We start from the raw sequence: 21,933 nt of genomic DNA on the forward strand, positions 1-21,933 counted from the left end.
AAAGGCTTCCATTTGTGAGCATGATCATACTCGCTCCTGGACGCATTCCTTTTGAAATTTCACTGTTCTCTTTAAAAATTTTATCTTCTTAATGCCTACCTGTTTTCATATATGTGATATAGTTTATGGCTGTTCAGATGACTCCCAATTCCATCCGGTCTCAATACCAGCTGATTCTTTGACAGAGGAAGATTTCATACAGTTTTGGCACATGAATTAATAAATCAGTGAACATATGAAAAAATAACTTTCCACTTTGATAGCATTTCACTGTAATCTAGGTATCTGTTCCTCAAAAATCATCAACACTAGCTCTAAAGAAGACTACTATAGAGAGACAAGGTAAGTAAGAGCAGAGAAAAGGTATAGAAAAAACTTTTTCTACTTTTTGCCCAGGTAATTCAATCAAATCTAAGCAGTATATTCATTCCCCAGCACTAACACCTACATGTCTCAACAAGATATCTTATTTTCCTTTGCATCAATACCTTTAAGTAATCTCACCAGGTATCTTCCCCCTAAAGTAGCATCAACAATAGATGTTTCCTGAGTCATTAACACATGGCCCTGAGGTCCTTCCATAAATCTCTTGCAATTAAAACAAAGGTAATTGGAAGGATAAATATGGAAATTGAATGTTAGAAGATATTTACAAAGAATCAACAGTGATGTTATTATTAGAAGGATTTGGTGGTGCTTAGGAGCTACATGGACTGGGGTTATAACTCAGTGGTAGAATGCTTGCATGGTATCTGCAGGACCCTACATTTCATCCAAGTACCACAAAAAATTGTTGTCCATTTCAATGTTTGCCTATGTTGTGAAATCCTACCTATAGTAAAAGCAACAACCAAATTATTACTTAAAAGAACTGTAACATTATAAATAACATCTTCTTAAGTTGCTCATGTAGAAGAAATCATCTACCTGTTCATTTCCTAGTATGTGGTATTGTTGGGAATTTTTTTAGTTGTATCAGTAAGTACCAAAGACTTAAGTTAGACTATCTAGGATATTGAGCAATCTGGGATGATAGAGTCAGGCAAGAAGTTCAGGAGGAGGGATAGTTAACAAAGGAATTATCTAGCTGGAGGTATGAGAATAGAAATTTTTAACAGAGAAAAGGAAAAGTCCAAAAGCAAAAATCAACCAAGGAAGCAAGTGTTCTTAACAAAATCCTGTTGTTTAAGTGCACAGCGATAAATGGAATGGTGAAGAATGATGTCGCAGAAATGGTCCAGGACTGCAACTCCCAGAACACAAAGAGATACACGCATAGAAGTAGAATGCATAGATGATATATAAAGCTGTGGAATGACTGCCACTGAAGAAATAACATGTTGTGAATTATGATTTTCCTTGTAATTTAGAGCCAAAGATGGGTTTAAGACAGCAGCACTGCAATATAGAGTTAAAACAAAATCACAGCAACATGGAATCATTAGAAATGAAGGTACAAGCTCAAGTTATCCTTAACAGAAAAACAAATAAGAAATAAAGGCTTGGACAAGTAGAAATTGTCAATGTCTTGTTAACTGACTATGTTTGAGAATGAGACACACTCAAGTCAATAAAGGAAATTAATGAGGAGCAATGATTCTCTAATATTTCCAAATCTAAATAGTAAGAGATAAGAAGACTGAATATTGGACTTGCCTCCATTTTCCTTCTTTTACCCACATAATTTCAGTGCTTATGTACTAAAACACTTTGTACTCTCTCTCTTCAAACATCTATACATCCATTTTTCTGAAAAGAGTAATAAAATGCAAGTGGGCATAGGCCTCTGCACCTGCATAAAGGATTCTCAGCAAACAGAGAAGAAAAAGTTGGTGTAAGAACAAAATGCCGCCGCATTCTCAGCTCCCCAGTCCAGTTCTGGGCATCACCTTATACCTAACAATCATCTGTTTGGGCATATGTGCAAAGATGCTGATGCAAATTCTATCTTCTACAAATATTTACTGCACATCATGAGAGATAGTACTTGAAAGTATTTTGTGAATTCTGCTTATTTGAGAAATGTTTAATAAAAAATAATAAGCCCCATCCCCTTACCTGGCAGGGGGTATACCATGATAAAAAGAAAGTGATTTCTCAGGAAAAAGGATAACCATTGGATAATCATTGTATTACAGATTGCTGATGCCTGAGATTTCTCCAAATGTAAAATACTCAGCTGCACTCTTTGTGATAGTGGGGTACTGCATGCATTCAGCTGTACCAAAATAAAAAATTATATAAAGCATTTTGGTCTCTGAATCCATTCTTAGCCTCACAGTGTATACTTTTGATAGAGATATGTTGTGTACAGATATATTCAGGTTTTAGAAACTAATTCCTTTGGTAAAAGTAAGTAGACTCTTTTTTCTTGAAGAGAGAGTCTAGTAAACACCATGTACAAAAGTAAACTAGAGGGTAGAAGGGAGGCTAGTCTATCATAAGACTGAGATAGTCCCAAGCATATGAGAGTAAAATGTAGGTCAAAATGCTTAATCTAGGCTATTGAGGTGATAAGATGAAAGAAATAAAGGAGAGCAACTTCCCTGTAAATTATGTACAGTTCTGTCGGTGGCCAGGAGCTACCACAGACAATTCATAGTGGTAACTAAGTCACCAAACTGTTTTGTCCAGGGGAGAATTCTGGTATCTAACTGGCATGGGATACCTACAAAAAAAACCCTACATTTTCTCCTCGCCTATCTACCAACAATAATGGATATTCAAGTAAATGGTCACTGTGAAATGCAACTTAATGAGTCTTCTTTCCAAAAAATTACTCATAAGAGTGACCTCTGTGAGAAATAACAGGGTTTCCCCTTACCTATGCTTAAGAATTAATACTCTTCCTACCAAACACTTCATTTTCCTTTTCCTTAAGATCTGCTGTAATATATAGGCAGTGCATGCTCACCATGGATCAACTCCTTTGAATCTTACTTATTCAAAAAACATTGCTTATGAAAGGTAGAAGATTTTCCCAAAAGAAAAGAGAAAAGAACCGGATGTGTAGGAAAGAACCTGAATAATATTCTGTAGAAAGACATGTGTGATCAATCTTGCTAACTATAAGAGTTACAGGTGTGCCCTGGGAGTTGTATCCCTCTGAAGCTTATTATACAAATTGAATAATAGTATGTTCATTCCCTGATTGGTTTGGCTCCTTGAGGGCAGAGACTAACACTGGAAAGAGGCTCCAACATCCCAATTTCTTATCCCTGGAAGTATATTAGTGGGTATACCTATGATTACTCCCTCCTTTGTTCATTCTGTGAAGAGTCAACATAATTTCCTAAGATCACCTACTGGCAATAATTGTCAGCATTTTCTGATCTATAGTTTCCTACTTTCACTAGCTTTGGAATTTTTGGGAATTAACTTAATGTTGAGGTCATTAGGCATATGTGAAGGAGTACTGTAGATGGGTCATTCAGTAGATTTTTTTGAACATTCTTCATGCTAGAGCATTTCTAGAGTGACTGTATCAAACTTGCATTCTCTCTAACAATGAATAAAGATTCCTCTTTTCCCACTCCTCTCCAGCATTTGCTGTCAGTTTCTTTGTTGATCTTAGCCATTCTGAGTGGAATGAGATGGAATCTAAAAAACTTTTTTATTTCCATTTTCCTAATTACTAAGGATGATCAAAGTGGTTTGAGATATTCCTTGGTCATTCTGATTTCTTATGTTGAGAACACTCTGCTTAGAGCACTAGCCCGTTTTTAGTTGGGTTCTTTGTTTCCTTGGCTTTGTTTTATTAATTCCTTAATCTGGATATTAATCCTCTGTCAGGTGTATAGCTGGCAAAGATTTGCTCCCATTCTGAGGGGTTCTTCTTTACTATATTGAGTGCTTTCCTTCACTTCACAGAGGCTTTTTAGCTCTACTAAACCCTACTTGCCAACTGTTGCCCTTAATTCCTGAGCAAATAGAGTCCTATTCAGAAAGTCCTGTACCTATATTGTATAAGGTATTGCCTATATTTTCTTCTAGCAGCTTTAGCATTTCTGGTTTCAAATTGAAGTCTTTGATTTACTTGCAGCTGACTTTTGTGCAGGGTGATAGATATGAGTCTAATTTCATTCTTCTGAAAATGAACATCAGTTTGTCTAGCACCATTTGTTGAAGATGCTATCCTTGTTCCAATGTACATATTTAGACTCTCAGATGTCAGATCACTGGGATTTTTGCATACTCATGATTTGGTCTTTTACTTTATTTCAATTGTCTACATGTCTGTTTTTATACTCATATCATATTGTTTTTATTACTATAGCTCTACAATATATCTTGAAGTCTGGAATGACAATCCCTCCAGTATTATTCTTATTGCTCAGGATCTTTTATGATCTTTCCTATCAGGGTCTTTCTGGTTCCATCTGAATTTCAAAAATGTTTTTCTATTTATGTAGAAAATGTAAGCATTTTGATTTGGATTGCATTGACCTGTAAATGTTTTATGTAGGATGGTTGTCTTCACAATGTTAATTCTGCCGATCCATAAACATGAAATATCTTTCAATTTTCTAGCATCTTTCCCAATCTCTTCTAAGACTTGATGTTTTCTTTGTTTTTCCCTTTCCAAACAGTTTATTGTTTTCATTTTTAATTCAGCACACAAATAAAAAGTTAAAAGCGCACCTTGCTAACTTCAAAGAACGCAAAATCATATAAGTATAAGACTTGCCCCCAATTCTTTCCAACTTTTCAAATGATGCAATATTGACTTTCTTGTCTTTTCAAAGGTGAGAACATTTGTGTGAACAGCGCTCTTAAAACTTTTCATTTGTTCATTTGTTTTTGTTTTTCCTCAGTTTATAAATATGGCAAACATTCCTTCATGTTGTTAACTATCAATTTTCAGACATAGCTTTAGATTGTCTTCAAATTTTTCTAACGAGGCTAATTTTTTAATGAAGGTTCTTCTGCACATATCCATGAACTATTTTTATGAGATTACTTTTGTAGGCCATCCTAAGAAGTACAAATTCTGACCCAAAGGATTTCAGTGTTCTAACTAACCATTATCTTTTAGACGGGTAAATCTGAGTTATTTTTAGTGTTTAACTGAAAAAAAATAATGTAATAATAGCCTTTGGCTACAACTTTTGAATTTTTAGCATTTATTTTTTCTCATTAGTGATTTGAGAATTTCATACAGTATATTTTCATCATATTCCCCTCATACTCCTACTTCTCCCAGATCCATCTTCTAATTGTATCCTCTTTCTTCAGCTTTTATTAAATAGTTTTAAAATTAAAACATAATTGCACCACCTACCCCTTCCCTGTCCTCCCTCCAACCTCTCCCACTTTCCCTACTGACTTCCAGCCCTTCCTACATCTCCTCCTTCCAACTTCATATACACTCCTCCCTCCCTCCCTCCCTTTCAAATTGGTGACTTTTTGATTTTTTTTTACTTTTATTGAGCTCTACATTTTTCTCTGCTCCCCTCCCTGGCTCTCCCCTCCCCTCTTCAATCCTCCCCCAAGGTCCCCATGCTCCCAATTTACTCAGGAGATCTTGTCTTTTTCTATTTTCTACTTCCCATGTAGATTAGATCTATGTAAGTCTCTCTTAGTGTCCTCATCATTGTCTAAGTTCTCTGGGATTGTGGTTTGTAGGTTAGTTTTCTTTGTTTTACATTTAAAAAACACCTATGAGTGAGTACATGTGATAACTGTCTCTGTGTGTCTAGGTTACCTCACTCAAAATAATGTTTTCTAGCTCCATCCATTTTCCAGCAAAATTCAAGATGTCATTATTTTTTATGCTGTGTAGTACTCCATTGTGTAAATGTACCACATTTTTCTTATCCGTTCTTTGATCGAGAGGCATTTAGGTTGTTTCCAGGTTCTGGCTATGACAAACAATGCTGCTATGAACATAGCTGAGCACATGTCCTTGTGGCATGATTGAGCATCCTTTGGATATATACCCAAAAGTGGTATTACTGGGTCTTGAGGAAGGTTGTTTCCTAATTTTCTGAGGAATCACCACACTGACATCCAAAGGGGTTGTACCAGCTTGCATTCCCACCAGCAATGCAGAAGTGTTTACTTTTCCCAACAACCTCTCCAGCATAAGTTGTCATCGGTGTTTTTTATCTTGGCCATTCTTCCAAGTGTAAGATGGAATCTCAGAGTTGTTTTGATTTGCATTTCTCTGATGACTAAGGATGTTGAACACTTCCTTAAGTGTCTTTCAGCCATTTTAGATTCCTCTGTTGAGAGTTCTCTGTTTAGGTCTATACTCCATTTTATTAAATTATGTGTTCTTTTGGTGACCAATTTCTTGAGTTCTTTGTATATTTTGGAAATCAGACCTGTCTGATGTGGGGTTAGTGAAGATCTTTTCCCATTCTGTAGGCTGTAGTTTTGTCTTATTGACTGTGTCCTTTGTTTTACAGAAGCATTTCATTTTCAGGTGGTCCCATTTATTAATTGTTTCTCTCAGTGTCTGTGCTACTGGGTTATATTTAGGAAGTACTCTCCTGTGCCAATGTGTTCAAGTGTATTTTCCACTTTCTCTTCTATAAGATTCAGTATGGCTGGCTTTATGTTGAGGTCTTTAATTGATTTGGACTTGAGTTGTGTGCATGGTGATAGATATGGGTCTATTGTCATTCTTCTACATGTTGATATCCAGTAATGCCAGCACCACTTATTAAAATTGCTTTCTTTTTCCATTTGATTTTTTTTTTGTTTCTTTGAAAAAATCAGGTGTTCGAAGATGTGTGGATTGATATCAGGTTCTTCTATTCGGTTCTATTGGTCCTCCTGTCTGTTCTTATGCCAATACCAAGCTGTTTTCAGTACTGTAGCTCTGTAGTAAAGTTTAAAGTCAGGGATTGTGATGCCTCCAGAAGTTCTTTTATTGTACAGGATTGTTTTGGCTATCCTGGGTTTTTTGTTTTTCCAAATGAAGTGGAGTATTGTTCTTTTGAGGTCTCTGAAGAATTTTGCTGGGATTTTGATGGGCATTGCATTGAATCTGTAGATTGCTTTTGGTAAGATTGCCATTTTTACTATGTTAATTCTGCCTACCCAAGAGCATGGGAGATTTTCCATTTTCTGGTGTCTCCTTCAATTTCTTTCTTCAAAGATTTAAAGTCCTTGTCATACAAGTCTTCCACTTGTTTGGTTAGAATTACTCCGAGATATTTATGCTACTTGTGGCTATTGTGAAGGGTGTTGATTCTCTGATTTCTTCGCCAGATCTTTTATCATTTGTGTACAGGAGGGCTACTTATTTTTTGAGTTAATCTTGTATCCTGCTACATTACTGAAAGTGTTTAGGAGTTGTAGAAGTTTCTTGGTTGGATTTATGGGATTGCTTATGTAAACTATCATATCATTAGCAAACAGTGAGAGTTTGACTTCTTTTCCAATCTATATTAAATAGGTATGATGAGAGTGGACAACCTTGTCTTGTTCCTGATTTCAGTGGAATCACTGGAAGTTTCTCTCCACTTTGTTGTTTTAGGTTGGCTCTTGGCTTGCTGCATATTGCCTTTGTTATGTTGAGGAATGCTACTTGTATCCATGCTCTCTCCAAGACTTTTATCAAGAAGGGATATTGTCTTTTATCACAAGCTTTTTCAGCATCTAATGAGATGATCATGTGGTTTTTATTTTTCAATGGTGGATTACATTGACAAATTTTCCTATGTTGAACCATCCCTGCATCTCTGGGGTGACGCTGACTTGATCATGGTGGATGATAGTTCTCATGTGTTCTTGGATTCAATTTGCCAGTATTTTATTTAGTATTTTTGCATCAATGTTCATGAGTGAGATTGGTCTGTAATTCTCTTTCTTAGTAATGTCTTTCTATGGTTTGAGTATCAGGGAAAATGTAGTCTTATAAAAAAGAGATTAACAATGTTCCTTTTATTTCTATTGTGTGGAATGATTTGAGGAGTATTGGTATTAGTTCTTCTTTGAAAGTCTTATAGAATTCTGAGCTGACCTGCCATCTGGTCCTGAGCTTTTTTTGGTTGGTAGACTTTTGATGACTGTTTCTATTTCTTCAGCAGTTACAGGTCTGTTTAATTTGCTTATCTGGTCTTGATTTAATTTTGGGAACTGATATTTATCCAGAAAGTTGTTCATTTCCTTTAAGTTTTCCAATTTTGTGGAGTACAGGTTTTCAAAATAAGACCTGATGATTCTCTGTATTTCCTCTGTGTCTGTTGTTATGTTCCCCTTTTTATTTCTGATTTTGTTAATTTGGATATTCTCTCTCTGCCTTTTGGTTAGTTTGGATAAAGATTTGTCTATTTTGTTGATTTTCTCAAATCACCAACTCTTTGTCTCATGGATTCTTTGTATTGTTTCCTTTGTTTCTATTTTGCTGATTTCAGCTCTCAGTTTGATTATTTCCTGCCATCTAGTTCTCTTGGGTGAGTTTGTTTCTTTTTGTTCTAAAGTTTTCAAATGTTCTGATAATTCACTAGTGTGGGATTTTTCCAGCTTCTTGATGTAGGCATTTAGTGTTATAAACTTTCCTCTTAACACTGCTTTTATTGTGTTCCATAAATTTGGATATGTTTTGTGGTCATTTTCATTGAATTTTAGGAAGTCTTTAATTTCTCCCTTTATTTCTTCCTTGACCCATTGATGATTCAGGTGAGCACTATTTAATTTCCATGTGTTTGTGGGTTTTCTGGAATTAGTATTGCTCTTGACTTCTAGTTTTAAAGCATGGTAATATGATAAGGTACATTGGGTTATTTGTATTTGTTGAGGTTTGTTTTGTTACTGAGAATGTGGTCAATTTTTGAGAAGGTTCCATGAGGTGCTTGAGAAGAAGGTATATTCTTTTCTGTTTGGATGGAATATTCTATAGATGTCTTTTAAGTTCATTTGAGTCATAACAGCTGTTAGTTCTCTTATTTGTTCATTTTTTGTCTGGTTGACTTGTCCAGTGGTGAGAGGGTAGTGTTGAAGTCTCCCACTATTAGTGTGTTGGGTTTAATGTATGATTTAAGCTTTAGAAGTGTTTCTTTCACATATGAGGGTGCCCTTGTATTTTGGGCATAGATGTTCAGTATTGAAATTTCCTTTTGATGGATTTTTCCTATGACTAATATGAAATGACCTTCTTTGTCTCTTTTGATTGATTTTAGCTTGAAGTCTATTTCGTTAATATTAGGATAGCTACACCTGCTTGTTTCTTAGGTCCATTTGATTAGTATATTTGTTCCCAACCCTTTAGTCTGAGATGATGTCTGTCTTTGAGGATGAGATGTTTCTTGTATGCAGAAGAAGGATGGATTCTGTTTTCATATCCAATCTGTTAGCCTGTGCCTTTTATAGGTGAGTTGAGTCCATTTGCATTAAGAAATATTAATGACCAGTGATTGCTATCTCCTGTTAATTTAGCTTTCATTGTTGGTGATGTTAATTTGTGCATTTTTTTCCTTCTTTGGGATTTGCTGGTATGAGACGATCAATTGTCTCTGTTTTTGTTGGTGTAGCCAACTTCCTTGGGTTGGAGTTTTCCTTCTAGTAATTTGTTTAGGGCTGGTTTTGTGGCTAGGTATTGGTGAAATCTAGATTTGTCATGGAGTATCTTGTTTTGTCCTTCTATGGTGATTGAAAGTTTTGCTGGGTATAGTAGTCTGGGCTGGCATCTGGTCTCTTAATGTCTTCATAACACTTGACAATGACTTTTTGGCTTTCATTGTCTCCAATGAGAAGTCAGGTATAATTCTGATAAATCTACCTTTATATGTTACTTGCTCTTTTTCCTTTTCAGTTCTTAATATTCTTTCTTTACTCTGTATGTTTAGGTTCTGATTATTATGTGGTGATAGGACTTTTTATTTGGATCTAGTCTATTTAATGTTCTGTAAGCTTCTTGTATCTTCATAGGCATATTTTTCTTTAGGTTGGGAAAGTATTCTTCTATGATTTTGTAAAATATATTTTCTGTGCTTTTGAGTTGAACTTCTTCTCCTTCTTCTATACCTATTATTATTAGGTTTGGCCTTTTCATAGTGTCCCATATTTCCTGGATATTTTGAGTTAAGCTTTTGTTAGATTTAATGTTTTCTTTTACTGATGAGCCTGTTTCCTCTATTGTATCTTCAGCACTTGAAATTTTCTCTTCCATCTATTGTATTATGCTGTTCATGTTTGTATTTGTGGTTCCTGATCATTTTCTCATGATTTCTCTTTCTATAATTCCCTCAGCTTGTGTTTTTGTTATTGTCTCTATTTCAGTTTTCAAGTTTTGATTGGTTTCTTTCATATGTTAGATTGCTTCTTGTTGTTTTCTTTAAGGGATTTGGTGATGTCTTCCAATTTTTTGTTTGTCTTTTCTTCCATTTCTTTGAGGGAATTTCTCACATCTTTAAGAGTTTCAAACATTCTCTTGAAGTTATTTTGGGTCATTTTCTTCTGCTTCACCTATATTTGGTTGTTCAAGTCTTGCTGTTGTAGGGTCCTTATGTTTTACTGGTGTTGTGTTGCTCTTTGGGGTGTTGCATGTGTTCTCACCTTTTCTTCTCATATTTTCCTCTAAAAGGTATGGTTTGGGCTGTCTGAGATTCTGTTGATTAATCTTCTAGGTCCCAGTGAATCCAAGGCTCAGATGGTTGTTCCTCATGGTACAGTCAGTGCCACGGTTCTAGTGACATCATTGGTCACTCCATGTTACTGGAGATTGTTCAGTGCTCCTGGGCTTTGTTCTGCTTCTTTTGGAGTTTGCTATCTCAGGCCTACTTTGGCCTAGGTTACTGGCTTTGACATGTTTCTGTAAATCCTGGTCAGGATCCTCTTCTGCAGAGGTCCCTGGCTTGTAGTTGGTCCTGCAAAGGTCCCTGACTCTGGTCTACTCCCTCAGAGTTCCCAGGCTCGAGTGTTGCCAAACCCACAGGGGACTTGGCTCAGGCTTACTCCCTCAGAGGTCCCAGACTCATGCTCAGACCCGGGGAGGTTTCTGGTTCCTGTTTATTCCCTATGATGTCCAGGCTAATGCCCAGATCCATAAAGATCTGGCTCAGGCCTACACCCTTTGGAGCCCCAAACTATTGTCTGGACCTGCAGAGTTCTGTTGTTCCTGGTTACTCCCTCAGAGGTCCCAGATTCACACCCAGACTGGCAGAGGTCCTGGCTCAGGCACTGATCCTTGGAGGTTCTAGACTCACGCCAAGACCCACAGGGGTCCTGGCTTAGGTCTACTCCCTTGAAGGTCCCAGATTCATGTCCAGACCCTCAGCTATCTGACTCTGGCTCACTCACTCAGCAGTTATTCCCCTGCATCTGTTCCTGTGAAATTCACTGTCTCAGGTCTGCTCTGGACCAGGTCGCTGGCTCAGTCATCTTGACTACACTTCTTAAGTGTAACTAGTTAAGCTAGAAGTTTATAACTGATAATTTTAGAAAATGTAACAGCACTATTACACTTTCTGAGCATGTCCAAAGGGGATTGCATTGAATCTATAGATTTCCTTTGGTAGAAATACAACTTTTACTATATTGATCCTACCAATGCAAGAGCATGGGAGATCCTTCCATTTTCTGGTATCCTCTTCACTTTCTTTCATCAAAGACTTAAAGATTTTGGTCAAATAGATCTTTCACTTCCTTGGTTAGTGTTACCACAAGATATTTGTGGCTATTGTGAAAAGTGATGTTTCTTTGATTTCCCTCTCCACTTCTTTATCCTTTGTATATAGGAGGGCAACTGATTTTTTGTGTTGGCCTTGTATCCTGCCACATCACTAAAGGGAGTTATCAGTTATAGGAGTTCTTTGGAAGAGTTTTTGGGGTTGCTTACGTACACTATCATATCATCTGCAAATAACGGAAGTTTGATTTCTTTCTTTCCTATTCAAATCCCCTTGAACTCCTTATGTTGTCTTATTGTTATTGCTAGAACTTCAAGCACTATGTTGAAGAGATGGAGAGAGTGGACAGTCTTGTCTTGTTCCTGATTTTAGTGGAATGGCTTTGAGTTTCTCTCTGTTTAATTTGATGTTAGCTGTCAGCTTGCTGTATATTGCTATTATTATATTTAGATATGATCTTTGTATCCCTACTCTCTCCAAAACTTTTATATAAAGGGGTGTTGAATTTTGTCAAATGCTTTTTCAGCATCTAATGAAATGATAATATGCTTTTTTCTTTCAGTTTATTTATATGATGGTTTATATTGATAGATTTTCATATGTTGAACCAGCCCTGCATCTCTGGGATGAAGCCTACTTGATCATAATGGATAATTTTTTATGTGTTCTTGGATTCGGTTTGCCAGTATTTTATTGAGAATTTTTGAATCAATGTTCATGAGTGATACTGGTCTATAATTCTCTTTCTTGGATGAATCTTTGTGTGGCTTTGGTATCAGGGTAACTGTAGCTTCATAAAAAGAGTTTGACAATGACGCTTCTGTTTCCATTATGTGGAACACATTAAGGAGTATACAAATTAGCTCTTTTTGGAAGTTCTGGTAGAATTCTGCACAAAAACCATCTGGTCCTGGGCTTTTTTGAGGGGGTTGGAAGGTTTTTGATGACAGCTTCTATTTCCTCATGACTTATAGATCTATTTAAATTGTTTACCTGGAGGCTTGCCTTTGTTTCTCACGTCCCTGCCTCTCCCAAGCCTTCCCTAGTGTTTTCAGGTGTCCTGCTCCTGTAGTAAGGCCATCCACCCAAAGGGGTCAGACTCTGGCTTCCAGGCAGGTCTGAGGATTCCTGCAAGGGAGTGCGGACTCCTTCAGATTGTGCTGCCAGGTTCCCTGTGTGATATTCCATCCCGCCCTGCCCCCACCTTGGCCCTTTTGTCTGGGCAGCATCCCTGGGCTGCCTGGAATCCCTAATCCTGTGCCCTGGAGTTCCATCTGGACTTGTGAGTGAGTGCAGACCCTGGGGCAACCTGCCCTGGTAGAGAGCACAGACCCCCTCCCCCAGCTCCCTCTGCAGGCTTGTCTTTATTTCTCACGACCCTGCCTCTCCCAAGCCTTCCCTAGTGTTTTCAGGTGTCCTGCTCCTGTACTAAGGCCATCCGCCCAAAGGGGTAAGACTCTGGCCCCCAGGCAGGTCTGAGGATTCCTGCAAGGGAGTGTAGGCTTCTTCAGATTGTGACGCAAGGAATAGGTTCTCCTCTGGCACTGGGGAGATTCAACCAGATTCAGTTACAGCAAAGATTGGTCTAGGACACCAAGCGCCTCCTGGCTCCATTTGAAGGAAGAGATGGGCAGGTGCTAATGCAAGAACTCCTCCAACAACATGAAAGGCAACATGACATCACCACAATCCAGACATCCCAAAACAACAAGAATTGAACACCCTACCCCAGAAGATATAGAAGAAACCGAACTTAAACAGTAATTTATGAAAATAATAGAGGACCTTAAACAGGAGGTAAAAAACTGCCATAAAGAAATGGAGATGACAAACAAAAAGGTAGACGAAATAAATAAATCTGTCAAAGATACCCAAGAAAAACAAGAAAAAGCAATCAAAAAGGTAAGGGAAACAGTATAAGACCTGATAAATGAAATGGAGGTAATGAAGAAAACACAATCTGAGGGAAGACTGGAAATGGAAACTCTGAGTAAACGAACAGAAACTTCAGAGACAAGTATTTCCAACCGAATACAAGAGATGGAAGAAAGAATCCTGGACTCTAAAGATACTATAGAGGAAATAAATTCACAGATTAAAGAACTAAACAAATCTAACAAGTTCTTAACACAAAACATCCAGGAAATCTGGGACACCATGAAAAGACCAAACCTAAGAATAATTGGGGTAGAAGAAGGAGAAGAATTACAACTCAAAGGCCCAGAAAACATATTCAACAAAATTATAGAAGAAAACTTCCCCAACCTAAAGAAGGATGTTCCTATGAAGGTACAAGAAGCCTACAGAACACCAAATAGACTGGATCAAAAGAAAGCATCCCCACGCCATATAATAATCAAAACACAAAACATACAGAATGAAGAACAGATATTAAGAGCTGCAAAGGAAAAAGGTCAAGTAACACATAAAGGGAAACCTATCAGAATTACACCTGATTTCTCAATGGAAACCATGAAAGCCAGAAGAGCTTGGATAGATGTGCTACAGACACTAAGGGAACATGGATGCAAGCCTAGACTATTATACCCAGCAAAGCTTGCATTCACCATTGATGGAGAAAACAAGATATTCCAGAACAAAAACAGATTTAAACAATACGTAGCCATAAATCCAGCCTTGGAGAAAGTAATAGAAGGAAAATCACAAACCAAGGAGTCCAACAATGCCCACAATAACTCAGGCATCTAGCAACACTTCACCAGCTCAACTAGAAGAAGGGAAACACACAAACTCTACTACAAAAAAATGACCAGAGTTAACAACCACTGATCATTAATATCACTTAATATCAATGGACTCAATTCACCTATAAAAAGGCACAGGCTAAGAGATTGGATACGAAAACAGGATCCAACATTCTGCTGTTTACAAGAAACACACCTCAACCACAAAGACAGACACCTACTCAGAGTAAAGGGTTGGGAAAAGGTTTATCAAGCAAATGGACCTAAGAAACAAGCCGGTGTGGCCATAATAATTTCTAACAAAGTTGACTTCAAACTAGAATCAATTAGAAGAGATGGAAAGGGACACTTTATACTCATAACAGGAAAAATCATTCAGAATGAAGTCTCAATCCTGAATATCTATGCCCCTAATATAAAAGCTCCCACTTATGTAAAAGAAACACTTCTAGAACTCAAGGCAGCCATCAAACCACACACGCTAATAGTTGGAGACTTCAACACTCCTCTCTCACCAATGGACAGGTCAAGCAGACAGAAACCTAACAGAGAATTGAAAGACTTAATGGAGGTAATGAAACAAATGGACTTAACAGACATCTATAGAACATTCCACCCAAATAGGAAAGAATATACCTTCTTCTCTGCGGCTCATGAAACCTTTTCCAAAATTGACCATATACTTGGTAACAAAGCAAACTTCCACAGTTACAAAAAAATATTAGTAACCACCTGTGTCTTATCGGATCACCATGGATTAAAATTAGAAATCAACAACAACGCTACCCCCAGAAAGCCTACAAAATCATGGAAACTGAACAGTCAACTACTGAACCACACCTGGGTCAAGGAAGAAATAAAGAAATTAAAGTCTTCCTTGAATTTAATGAAAACAAAGACACAACATACTCAAACCTATGGGACACAATGAAAGCAGTGCTAACAGGAAAATTCATAGCACTAAGTGCCCACTTAAAGAAAACGGAGAAAGCACTCATTGGTGACTTAACAGCATACCTGAAAGCTCTGGAAAAAAAAGAAGCAGACTCACCTAGGAGAAGTAGAAGACTGGAAATAATCAAACCGCGGGCAGAAATCAACAAAATAGAAACACAGAAAACAATCCAAAGAATCAATGAAACAAAAAGCTGTTTCTTGGAGAAAATCAACAAGATTGACAAACCCTTAGCCAAACTAATCAAACGGCAGAGGGAGAACACACAAATTAATAAGATCAGAAATGAAAAGGGGGACATAACCACAGACACAGAGGAAATTCAGAGAATCATTAGATCTTACTACAAAAGCCTGTATGCCACAAAATTGGAAAATGTAAAAGAAATGGATAGTTTTTTTAGATAAATACCATATACCAAAGTTAAACCAGGACCAGGTAAATGCTCTAAATCATCCTGTTAGTCGTGAAGAATTAGAAACTGTTATTAGAAACCTCCCTACCAAAAAGAGCCCAGGACCAGATGGTTTCAATGCGGAATTCTACCAGAACTTCCAAGAAGACCTAATACCTATACTCCTTAAGGTATTTCATAATATAGAAACACAAGAGTCACTGCCAAATTCCTTCTGTGAAGCTACAGTTACCCTGATACCTAAACCACACAAAGACTCAACCAAGAAAGAGAATTGAAGGCCAATCTCACTCATGAACATTGACGCAAAAATTCTCAATAAAATACTGGCAAACAGAATCCAAGAACACATTAGAAAAATTATACACTATGATCAAGTAGGCTTCATCCCAGAGATGCAGGGCTGGTTCAACATACAAAAATCTATCAATGTAATCCATCATATAAATTTTTTTATATCTTTTTTTATATCTTTATATCAATTTTTTATATCTGTGGATGTTTGCTTTGTTACGGAGTATGTGATCAATTTTGAGAAGGTTCCATGAGATGCTGAGAAGAAGGTATATTCTTTTCTGTTTGGGTGGAATGTTCTATAGATGTCTGCTAAGTCCATTTGATTCATTACATCTGTTAGTTCTTTTATTTCTCTGTTAAGTGTCTGTCTGGTTGATCTGTCCATTAGTGAGAGAGGAGTGTTGAAATCTCCTATTAGTGTGTGGGGTTTGATGTGTGATTTGAGTTCTAGTAAAGTTTGTTTTACATATGTGGGTGCTTTTCTATTAGGGTCATAGATATTCAGGATTGATAATTCATCTTGATGAATTGTTCCTGTTATGAGTATAAAGTGTCTTCTCCATCTCTTCTGATTTTAGTTTGAAATCAATTTTGTTAGATATTAGAATAGCCACACCTGATTGTTTCTTAGGTCCGTTTGCTTGGAAAACCTTTTCCCAACCCTTTACTCTGAGTAGATGTCTGTCTTTGAGGTTGAGGTGTGTTTCTTGTAAACAGCAGAATATTTGGTCCTGTTTCCATATTCATTCTCTTAACCTGTGCCTTTTTATAGATGAATTGAGTCCATTGATATTAAGTGATATTAATGACCAGTGGTTATTTTTTTGGTGGTAGTGTTTGTGTGTTTCCCTTCCTCTAGTTGTGCTTGTGGAGGGTTGTCAGATGTCTATGCTATTGTGGGTGTTGTTGACTTATTTGGGTTGAGGTTTTTCTTCTAGTACTTTCTGTAAGGCTGGGTATATAGATTCATATTATTTAAATCTGTTTTGTCATGGAATATCTTGTTTTCTCCACTGATGGTGAAAAAAAGCTTTGCTGGGTATAGTAGTCTGGGCTTGCATCCGTGGTCTCTTAGTGTCTGCAGTACATCTATCCAAGACCTTCTGGCTTTCATGGTCTCCATAGAGAAGTCAAGTGTAATTCTTATAGGTTTACCTTTATATGTTACCTGACCTTTTTCTTTTGCAGCTCCCAATATTCTTTCTTTATTCTGTATGTTTTGTGTTTTGATTATTATATGGTGAGGGGATTTTTTTTATCCTGTCTATTTGGTGTTTTGTAAGCTTCTTTTACCTTCATAGGAATATCCTTCTTTAGGTTGGGAAAGTTTTCTTCTATAATTTTGCTGAATATATTTTCTGGGACTTTGAGCTGGAATCTTCTCCTTCTTCTACCCCTATTATTCTTAGGTTTAGTCTTTTATGGTGTCCCAGATTTTCTGGATGTTTTGTGTTAAGAATTTGTTGGATTTGCTGTTTCCTTTGATTAATGAGTCTATGTCCTCTATTGTATCCTCAGTGCCTAAGATTCTTTCTTCTATCTCTTATATTCTGTTAGTTATACTTGTCTCTGTAGTTCCTCTTCATTTACCCAGATTTTCCATATCCAGCCATCTCTCTGTTTGTGTTTTCTTCATTACCTCCATTTCAATTTTCAACTCTTGAACTGCTTCCTTTACCTGTTTGACTGCTTTCTTGGTTTTCTTATATATTTTTGAGGGATTTATTAATTTCTTCTAACTTTTTGTTTGTCTTCTCTTCCATTTCTTTAAGGGAGTTTTTCACTTCCTGTTTAAGGGTCTTGATCATTTTCATAAGGTTACATTTAAAGTCATTTTTTTCTACTTCTTCGGGGTTAGGGTGTTCAAGTCTTCCTGTTGCATGTTTGCTGGATTCTGGTGTTATCATGTTGCTTTTCAGGTTATTGGAGGAATTCTTGCATTGGCGCCTGCCCGTCTTTTCCTTCAAATGCGGCCAGAAGAGTCTTGGTATCTTGGCCCAATCTTTGCTGTGGCTTACTGTGTACTTAGGGGTTTTTCTTGGTCTGCCCTCTCTAGGTCCCCTCAGGTCTGGAGCTGGCTCTCAGCTCTCCTCTGCCCTGAAGCAGGCTGTGCTGGTGGATCTAAGGACACCACAGATGAAAGAGTGCTTGGGGGCAAGATGCGATGGGGTAAATAAAGGAAGCCAGTAGCCAGGGAGACACCCGCTGGGGCTGGATGGCCAGAAACATTTAGGGAATTGGAGAGGGCCAGCACTCTGTTCCCGGGACCAGCCAGCCAGGCGACAACACACTCACCATTCCAGATGGATCTCCTCAGTACAGAAGCAGAGCCTCTTGCTGGGCCAAGGACCTTGTAGACAAAAGGGCGGGCTTGGGGGTTCGGGGTGGTGTGGAACAAAGAAGCCCCTGGATCAGGAGCACTCACCAATGGGTCCCCAGACCCTCATCCCTGAAGCAGACTGAGTTGGGGGATCCAAGGACTATGCAGATGGAAAGGAGTGCTTGGGGGCAAGATGGGATGGGGTAAATAAAGGAAGCCAGAAGCCAGGGAGACGCCATGCTGGATGGCCAGAAACATTTAGGGAATTAGAAAGGGCCTGTACCCCGCTTCCGGGACCAGCCAGCCAGGCAGCCACACACTCACCACTCTGGATGGATCTTCTCAGTCGAGATGTGTTTCTTTTTTTTTTTTTTTTTTTTTTTTGTTTGTTTGTTTGTTTGTTTATCGAAACAGGGTTTCCCTGTAGCTTCTAGAGCCTGTCCTGGAGCTAGCTCTTGTTTCTTGTATGCAGCAAGGATGTATGGAAGAAGGATGGATTCTGTTTTCTTTTTTATTATTTTTCCATTCAAAAATTTACACTTTCTCCCCTCCTCCCATTCCTCCCTCGCTCCCCCACTCACTTTTCTCCCTCCCCCTCTCTGCTTGAGAGATGGCAGGGAACCCTGCCCTATGGGAAGTCCAAGGCCCTCCCCACTACATCCAGGCCTAGGAAGCTGTGCATACAAATAGACTAGGGTCCCAAAAAGCCAAAACATGCAGTAAAAACAAGTCCCAGTGCCTTTATCAATGGCTTCTCAGTCAGCCCCCATTGTCAGCCACAATCAGAGAGTCTGGTTTGATCACATGCTCATTCAGTCCCTGTCCAGCTGGACTTGGTGAGCTCCCATTAGATCAGGCACACTGCTTCAGTGGGTGGAACAACCCCTCACCCGCGGTCCTGACTTCCTTGATCGTCTCTCCCTCCTTCTGTCCTTCAACTGTACCTTGGGAGCTCAGTTCACAAGCCTAGAGAAGCCAAATAACAAGGTGAACCCAAAGAAAAACATATATAGATCCTCCTGGAAATTGAAAGCAAACAAAATTGCCAGGCAAAAGTTGGGAGCATGGGGGTGAGGGTGAGGGAAGGGAAGAGGGGGAGAGGGACGGGAGAAGGAAAAGACTGGGGAGAGCTTGTGGGAATGTGGTGCGGGAGAATTGTCTGTATTCTGTCAATCATGTTTTAGATGAATGCTGATTGGCCAGGCAGAAAGTATAGGTGGTAAAACCAGACAGGAAGTAGAGGTGGAAAAAGAGAACAGGAGAATTCTAGGAAAGAGGAAACCCATTCCTCCCATTCCACCCCAGACCACCGAGAAGCAAGATGTAACCTGCCCAACTAAAAGGTACCGAGAGAAAGGTACCGTGTGGCTAACATAGATAATAATTGGTTAGTATAAGCTACAAGAGCTAATAAGAAGACTGAGCTAATGGGCCAATCAGTTTTATAACTTATGGAGATCTCTGTGTGATTTTCTTTGGGGTTTTCCAGCTGTGGGGTACTGGGTAGGACAGAAACCCCAACAGGCCAGCCCTCATGTTACAGGAATGGGAGGGTGGAGATGGAGGATGGACGGATATAAGAGCAGGGAAGAAGATATCTATATTAAGGGAGCCATTTTAGGGTTGGCAAGACACTTGGCTCTAGAGGGGATCCCAGGTGTCCATGGGATGTCCCCAACTAGGTCCTTGGGCAACAGAGGAGAGGGTGCCTGAACTGTACTAGCCCCACTATCACACCGATGATTATCTTGAATATCACCATAGAATCTTCATCCAGCAACAGATGGAGATACAGAGACCCTCATCAGAGCAATGAACTAGATTCTGTTTTCATATCCATTCTATTAGGCTGTCTGTTTACTGGTGAATTGAATCCATTGATATTTATGAGATGTTATTGACGAATGATTGTTAATTCCTATTAATTTTTTTTTTTTTTTTTTGGTTTTAGTAGTGGTGATATATTTCTCTTCTTTGGGTTTTGCTGTGGTGAGAATATCTATTATCTGTGTTTTCATGTATGTAACTTGGGTTTGGGTTTTCCATCTAGTTCTTTCTGTAGTACTGGATTTACGAATAGGTATTATTTAAATTTGGTTTTGTCATGAAATATCTTGTTTTCAATGTCTGTGTTGCTGGGTATAGTAGTCTGGGTTGGTATCCATGGTCACTTGGTGTCTGTAAGACACCTGTCTAGGATCTTCTGGTTTTTAGAGTCTCCATTGAGAAGTCAGGTACAATTCTGATAAGTCTGATTTGTTACTTGACCTTTTTCCTTTGCAGCTCTTAAAATTACTTATTCTGTGTTTTATTATGTGGCAAGACTTTTTCTTTGGTCCAACCTATTTGCTGTTCTGTAAGCTTCTTGTATCTTTATAGGCATGTCCTTCTTTAGGTTGAAAAAGTTTTCTTCTATTTTGTTGATTGAATATGTTGAACTTCTTTGTTGAATATGGTTTTGTGCCTTTGAGCTGGGATTCTTTCCCTTCTATCCCTATTATTCTTAAGTTTTGTCTTTTCATGGTGTCCCACATTTGCTGGATGTTTTGTGTTAGGAATTTATTGGATTTAACATTTTCTTTTGACTAATGAATCTACTTTCTCTATCCTATCCTCAATACCTAAGATTCTCTCTTCCATTTCTTCCTGTGTTCTATCGATGATGCTTCTATCTGTAGTTCCTGTACACTTTCCCAGATTTTCCATTTCCAGAATTCCCTCAATTTGCATTTTATTGTTTCTACTTCAGTTTTCAAGTCTTGAACTGTTTTCCTTCACCTGTTTTTTTCTAGGCTTTCTTTGCTTTAAGAAATTTATTCTTTCATTTTTGCTTTTTTTTCTCAACTTCAAGGGATTTTTTTCGTTTCCTCTTTAAGAGCTTCTATCATCTTCATAAAATAATTTTTAAGTTTGTTTTCTTGTGTTTCAGCTGCATCAGAATGTTCAGGTTTTGCTGTTATAGGATCATGGGTTCTGGTAATATCATATTGCTTGCTCCTTTGGTTGTTGGATGTACCCTCTTTTTATTTAGATTAAAAAAAATACCAATCCAAATTCCCATTCCCTCTTCTCCTCCCCTTCCCTCCACACACCATCCCACCGGACCCCCATCTAATCCCAAGAGCAGGTAATGCACATTGCTTTGGGGAAAATTCAAGGCCCTCCCTACTACATCTAGGCTGAGCAAGGTATACATCCAAAGAGAATAGGATCCCCAAAAGCCAGTACATGCTGAAGAGATAAATCCTGGTGCCACTGCCAGTAGCCTCTCAGTCTGCCCCAGCCATACAACTGGGTTGAATGCATTCTTACACCGGTGTTTACACATCTTTTTTTCCAATTGATGTGGGTTTTGCCTGTGCTGGTTCTTCCAACTGTTGTGGTTTGCACCTGTGTCTATGTTGTCTGCTGTTTTACCAACTGGTGTGGTTTGCACCTGTGTCTGTGTAGTCTGCTGGGTTGTGGGGAAGGGTTGGCAACAGGGAGCATGCTCAGGTTCTTGGGGTTGGGCATCAGAGTAAATCTTGGTGAGACAACCTCTGGTGGGTAGCAGTGGTGGGGGTGGACTGAAGGCAGGTATCTCACCTGCTTGCAGGTTTGCGGGGGCTTATGCCTTTTATTTTTACATTTATTTATTTTGTGTATTTGTATGCTCATGTGTC

At 38.4% G+C, this 21,933-nt stretch overlaps 1 protein-coding gene and 1 pseudogene across 3 annotated transcripts in view; one reads left to right on the forward strand and one right to left on the reverse strand.

Annotated features, from left to right (window-relative positions):
* LOC119808763 (olfactory receptor 18) overlaps nt 1-21,933 on the reverse strand; it is a 94,438-nt gene that overhangs the window by 67,131 nt on the left and 5,374 nt on the right. The gene's annotated exons all lie outside the window — the stretch shown is intronic.
* Nucleotides 2,051-2,228, forward strand: LOC119810973 (annotated as a pseudogene).

Source organism: Arvicola amphibius, chromosome 3 (genome assembly GCF_903992535.2).
Source record: "Arvicola amphibius chromosome 3, mArvAmp1.2, whole genome shotgun sequence".
Lineage (NCBI taxonomy): Eukaryota > Metazoa > Chordata > Mammalia > Rodentia > Cricetidae > Arvicola > Arvicola amphibius.